The following is a 6,000-nucleotide window of genomic DNA, read 5'->3' as shown; positions in this document are numbered from 1 at the left end:
GTTTGCGTACATACTATCTCGCTTTTAAAACAATCACAGAATGACAAATGACTAAAATGAAGAAGCCACAACCGCTTTAGACTTGTATTCATCTGAAATCAGACATCTATCACATGATGTTCTTTAATTTTGAGAGGATTCATCATATTTCATTGTTTCCGTATTATAACTCGCGTGTTATGATAGTATGCTGTTATAGCGCAACAGAGCACCGAGATTTATCACGAACATGTCACTCTACATTTTTTTTTATAATTAAATGTCAGTTAAGGAAACATCAACTGTAGAAGTCCTTACAAGACTAAATTGAGTGATGATAATTTTTGAAATTGTAACTGATCGCTGAGGTCATGTGGTTAAGACGTGTAATACGGGAATCGGAGGAACTACGTCCTGGTACAAGCCCTTTTTTTTTTCCCCACCTTAGCATTTGTAACACACTTTGGGACTTTCTTATTCATATAACACAATTATAAGCTGCAACATTCAATGTTATCTACATATAAGAGCGTGTTCCATCAGGTATGAGTTTCTTTGATTTCGTGACTTCATTCAGATTAAAAAAAGAATGACGATGGTGATGCTGCTGCTGTGAGTGAAACAACCAGCAATGACATTTATATCTCTTGTTATAAATATCTGACCTCCCCATCCTCTCCACCATTCCACCAGAATATTTCATGATTTCAAAGAGTGTGGTTAGGAAGAAACCATATCCAATCACTGTGAGTGAAATGAGCAGCTGCGACATGGCATGTCATAATATTTGGCTGTTTATTTCCAAATATGGTGAGACTTCAGAGTGCACGAATAGAAAGGAATCTAAGAGCACAGCTTGAACTGCTGCAAATTAAATACACGACAGTCATATTTATAGTCTTGTTTGCCACCAATATTTAGCTGCCATCAAATCATAAATTTGGCGGCCAAGACAAACATCGCACCACACAGCAAACAATTAATGCCATGCGACCAATTTTCAAATGCCAGTTGCACACAACAGACTTCCTGATTTTAGTCACTCATATACGATGACTTCCAAAAATGTGGTGGATAACAGTCTAGTGTGGCACTGCAGGGAGTGCTGAACAATGTGTCACAGCCTCCCTATGTACATTCTATCTCTCTGGAGCTAAGCAATGTGGCAAACTCATTTTGTGTGTGTTAGTGTGGCTGGCGGTTGCTGGGAGATGTAACAAGTCTTTTGTCAATAACAGCTTACTAGTTGGAAATGACCGATGTTTCGTTGATTCTGACTGAGCATATTCTTCGAGACTCAGTGTTTGAATTAAAAACACTGATAATCAATATTGTTACTAAATACAGTACTTTGGAAATAAATGCAAAAAGATGAGTCCGAGTTAAAAGTGGCACAAGAAAAGGTGGCCACTGGGCCACTTCATCACATATCGGCTCACTCTGAACTCCTTCACGTCGACTGTCATGTTTTTCCATTGCTGCTGCAACCTACCAGTAATTGTACCACAACTGCATGGTGACACTGAACATTGCAAGTTGTGTTGGCAATGCCGATTGTGGATTATAGCAGTATTTCCTCTCTCACGTCTCCCCTCTTCGCAGTGGCCTGAAATATTCCCTGAAATCCACCACCACCCGCAGTGTGAATCATTTGTCTTGTTTCACTTATAACTCATTCAGCCACATAAAATGTAGGTAGTAAGAAAATGGGATGAAGTTGAGTGAGACGTTGAGTAAAAATGTAGAATCATGGTAAACCTTACTAGGAAGAAATGTAAAATTGGAGAATTTTTAGCACTGATTTATGAGTTTTTCACAGGGGCTACGAATTTACAGCACAGGATCATGAAAAAAGTAAAATCGTTCCTCTGTAGTAAGAATATGAGGAGTGGAAGTGTTAATGATGATAACTTTTATTTTTATGGTATAAATAACCTGATGAGTAATGAAGGTATGGGAAGTATGAGTAAATCTGTTTGTTATTATGTTGAAACTAGTCAGTCTGATGATTTTGTGTCAACGGGGGAAATAAAGAGTGTTGATTGCAATGCCAAGGCTGAAGATCTTGATTATGATTCTATGGTTTGTGAGGCTGAGGAGGTTGATAATGATTCTGTGATTTATAAAATTAATACTGAGAGTCTGTGATGCTGTAGGTGATTATGTTGTAGATCGAACTGATGATGATGATTTCAGAACTGAGATTATTTTTAATGAGGGGTTAGATGGGATGATTGATGTGGAGAGTAAAGATGATGTTTTGAAGGGAGATGACAATGTAAGTGGGGATGATGATTCACCCAGGAGAGGGGGCAGGGGGTTGAAGGGGGAGGGGGGCAACGCATATGATATTAAACCAATCAGATAGAAGAGAGTGTTTATAATGAGGGCAGCAGCTATGTAACTGATGAAGAATGCAGCAATGATGAGAACAAGAAGAAGGGGGTCTTGTGAACTGGTAAATTCAAAAGTTAGTGAGGCTAATAACCTTAACTAAGAACAAAAAACTGGGGAAGAAATTGTTACAAGGACCATGAAACAGCAGCATAATTTAAGAAAACAGAGACATAGAATGAGATTGTCACTCTGCAGCGGAGTGTGCACTGATGTGAAACTTCCTGGCGAATTAAAACTGTGTGCCGGATTAAAACTGTTTTAATCTGTCAGGAAGTTTCACATCAGTGCACACTCCGCTGCAGAGTGAAAATCTCATTCTGGAAACATCCCCAGGCTGTGGCTAAGCAATGTCTCTGCAATATCCTTTCTTTCAGGAGTGCTACTTCTGTAAGGTTCTCAGGAGGGCTTCTGTAAAGTTTGGAAGGTAGGAGACCAGGTACTGGCAGAAGTAGAGCTGTGAGGAGGGGTCGTGAGTCGTGCTTGGGTAGCTCAGATGGTAGAGCACTTGCCCGCGAAAGGCAAAGGTCCCGAGTTCGAGTCTCGGTCCGGCACACGGTTTTAATCTGCCAGGGAGTTTCAAACAGAGACATGACAGAAACATAAAAACCAAACAATTCGGAATTGAGGATCTGGTCCTTGTGAAGACCAATGGAAGATCTAGACTAATTAGCTAAGAAACACAAAGTTTTTTGACATACACATTGGACTAATGCAAGTGATATCAAATTCTCATCCAAATGCTTAAAAATCAGTTTATCCCAAAAACAAGAAAAAGGCAAGGAAAGAGAAAGAAAATTGCATGTGATGTGGAATGGAAAAGTTAGAAATCTTTTACATACTATTTTCTGAATACATAAAGTGTGATATATGATTTTTATTTTACCGAAGTTTCATTGTTTCCTCAAGGAAAAGTGTTATCTTTCCACATTAAGAGTGTGGCAACCTCTAAGGATCCACAACCCTGTACCATTTATTGCTGTAAGTTCTGATAGTATAGTTATTCTCTGACTATTCTTTTAGTCTGTCCTTGGTACTGATGTATGACTTGTAAATGTCAATTTTCATTCAACTAATGCTGTGGAATTATATTCATTTTGCAAACTTGGAAGAAAAAAGCTTAAGGCACATAGAAAAGTTAGTCAGTTACAAAAGATGAAATGTTAATCTTGCAAAGAATCTCAGTCTAAGTACATAAACTTTATTTTCTTTACGTATTAATTTCATGTTACTTGTATTCTGTACGTCAGTCAACTAAACAACTATATTCTGAAAGTTGTGTAACACATGAGAGACATTCTACTTGATGTTGGAAGAGTTCGTCGATGGAGTGGGCTGTACACACTTAGAAACGTACACATACACTATTTAAAACTAAACTTTGCTGAGCTGTTTTGAAGTGAATATGTAACTACACACAGACAATTTTATACTTCAAATCAATCAGTTGTACTAGCAATCTTAAGAAAGGAGCCACACTCTGAAAGAAATATTTCTTTAGGTTGTGAAGACATAAGGGAGCTACCTTGTTTAAATAATTACTATGTGACAAGTACTTTGCCATAAAGCACTATATTGTCAAGTAGAAGAAGGTGTAATTAGATGAATGACAAACACTAACTTCACTTTAAAAAATGGCTCTGAGCACTATGGGACTCTACTTCTGAGGTCATCAGTCCCCTAGAACTTAGAACTACGTAAACCTAACTAACCTAAGGACATCACACACATCCATGCCCAAGGCAGGATTCGAACCTGCAACCGCAGCGGTCTCGCGGTTCCAGACTGTAGCGCCTAGAACCGCATGGCCACTCCCGCCGGCTAACTTCACTTAACGAAGGTTTATTCAGCACTTGCACATACAAAAGCGCAGAGCGAACTGCCTCCAGCCAGAACACATACAGTTTATACACAGCTACAGAACAGTCCAGTACAATGATTCTTGACATTTGTGGATACTTTTAGAATGTACTCGAACCATATATAGAAATTAAAATTTTACAGTTCAGGTGAGTTTTGAACTCACGACCTCCATGCAACAGACTAGTGTCATAACCACTACACCACAGTGACTGTGCTACTCAGCTTCTTCTGCGACATTGCTCCCTCCTTACGAGAACTGCATCTCAGTGTTATGTCCTTCTAGTCCGGGAACGAGTCATGGGTCCTGCATACTCTGACTCCTGATGACTGATGTTCACCCTGGTGGTGATCATCTTAGAACTTCCTTTGCCGCTACACTCTTCATCACCTTTCCACTTATTGCCTGTCGCTGGAGCTTCAAATTTACCCTGGGCTGCAGCATCCTTATAGGGCTTAATTCAAAGGACGTGGACTGTATCTCTGATCTTTTGTCATCTTGTGTCAGCGTCGAAATCTTCTCAGGGATCAACCATCCGAACAGGAGTGAAGATCTAGATGATGTCACTATGCTGGTAGACAACAGGGCGGTGGCTCGCGTCATACCTTCGGCGATCGTTTCCTTGAGCTTGCAGCGTGCAGAGTCGAGCTAACTGCTGAGCTTCCTCAGCTCTGATTAACACCCTGCCGATGTAGTCATCGTCCACGTCATCAGGATCTAATGGAAACACAGTGTCCATCGTCATAATAGCCTCACGCCCATGCACCAGAAAAAATGGCGTAAGTCCTGAGGTGTCTTGTTTGGTGGTGGTGTAGGCGAACGCCACAACAGGTAGCATCTCATCCCAGTTGCTCTGCTCAGCAGTGACAAACATTCATAGCATGTCGGCCAAGGTCTTATTAAGGCGTTCAGTAAGCCCGTTAGTTTGCAGATGGTAGGCAGTCGTCGTGTGATAAGTAATGTCGCACTGGCGGTTTATCTGTCACAAGATTCGATTGAAAAACTTTCCCTTGATCCGTAATTAACGGCCTTGGGGTATGGTGTTTTAATACAATGCCTTCCACAATGAATTTGGCTACCTCGAATGCTTCGGCTGTTTTCACGGCTTTTGTAATGGCATAGTGTGTCAGATAATCAGTGTAAACAATAATCCATCTATTGCCACTAGCAGATGTTGGAAATCGTCTGAGGAGGTCAATCCCAACTTGATGAAAAGGCATTTCGGCTGGTGGAATTGGTACGAGTCGGCCAGATGGTTTCTGAAGAACTGCTTTCCACCTCTGGCACTCTCAAGAGTGCAACACACAGTGACAGACACTCCTAAATAACCCTGGCCAGAAAAATCTCTTGTGAATATTGTCATATGTCTTAATAAATTCTAGCTGTCCGGCCTCAGGTGTGTCATGGAATTTCTGTAGAACATCTAAGCACATGTGTTTAGCAATCACTGGTAGCCACCTCTTTCCAAATGGATTAAAGCTTTTCTTGCAAAGTAATCCATTACCTACCTTAAATTGTCCTTTCACATCCTCTGACCGATTTAAGGCAAGCATAATTTGAGATATCTTGGTGTCCTCCTTCTGCTCAGCAGAGAGAACCTGGAGTGCAGCGAGACAGTCACTATCTTCATCAAAGTCTTGATGGCCTTGCACAGGATTTCTTGAGAGACAGTTGGCATCTTGGTGTTTTCTTCCACTTTTGTACACTATTGTAATGTCATACTCTTGAAGACGTAGTGCCCATCTGGTGAGTCATCCTGTTGGATC

The sequence above is a fragment of the Schistocerca americana genome, chromosome 3 (genome assembly GCF_021461395.2).
Source record: "Schistocerca americana isolate TAMUIC-IGC-003095 chromosome 3, iqSchAmer2.1, whole genome shotgun sequence".
Taxonomy (NCBI): domain Eukaryota; kingdom Metazoa; phylum Arthropoda; class Insecta; order Orthoptera; family Acrididae; genus Schistocerca; species Schistocerca americana.
This window is presented reverse-complemented; position numbering follows the sequence as displayed.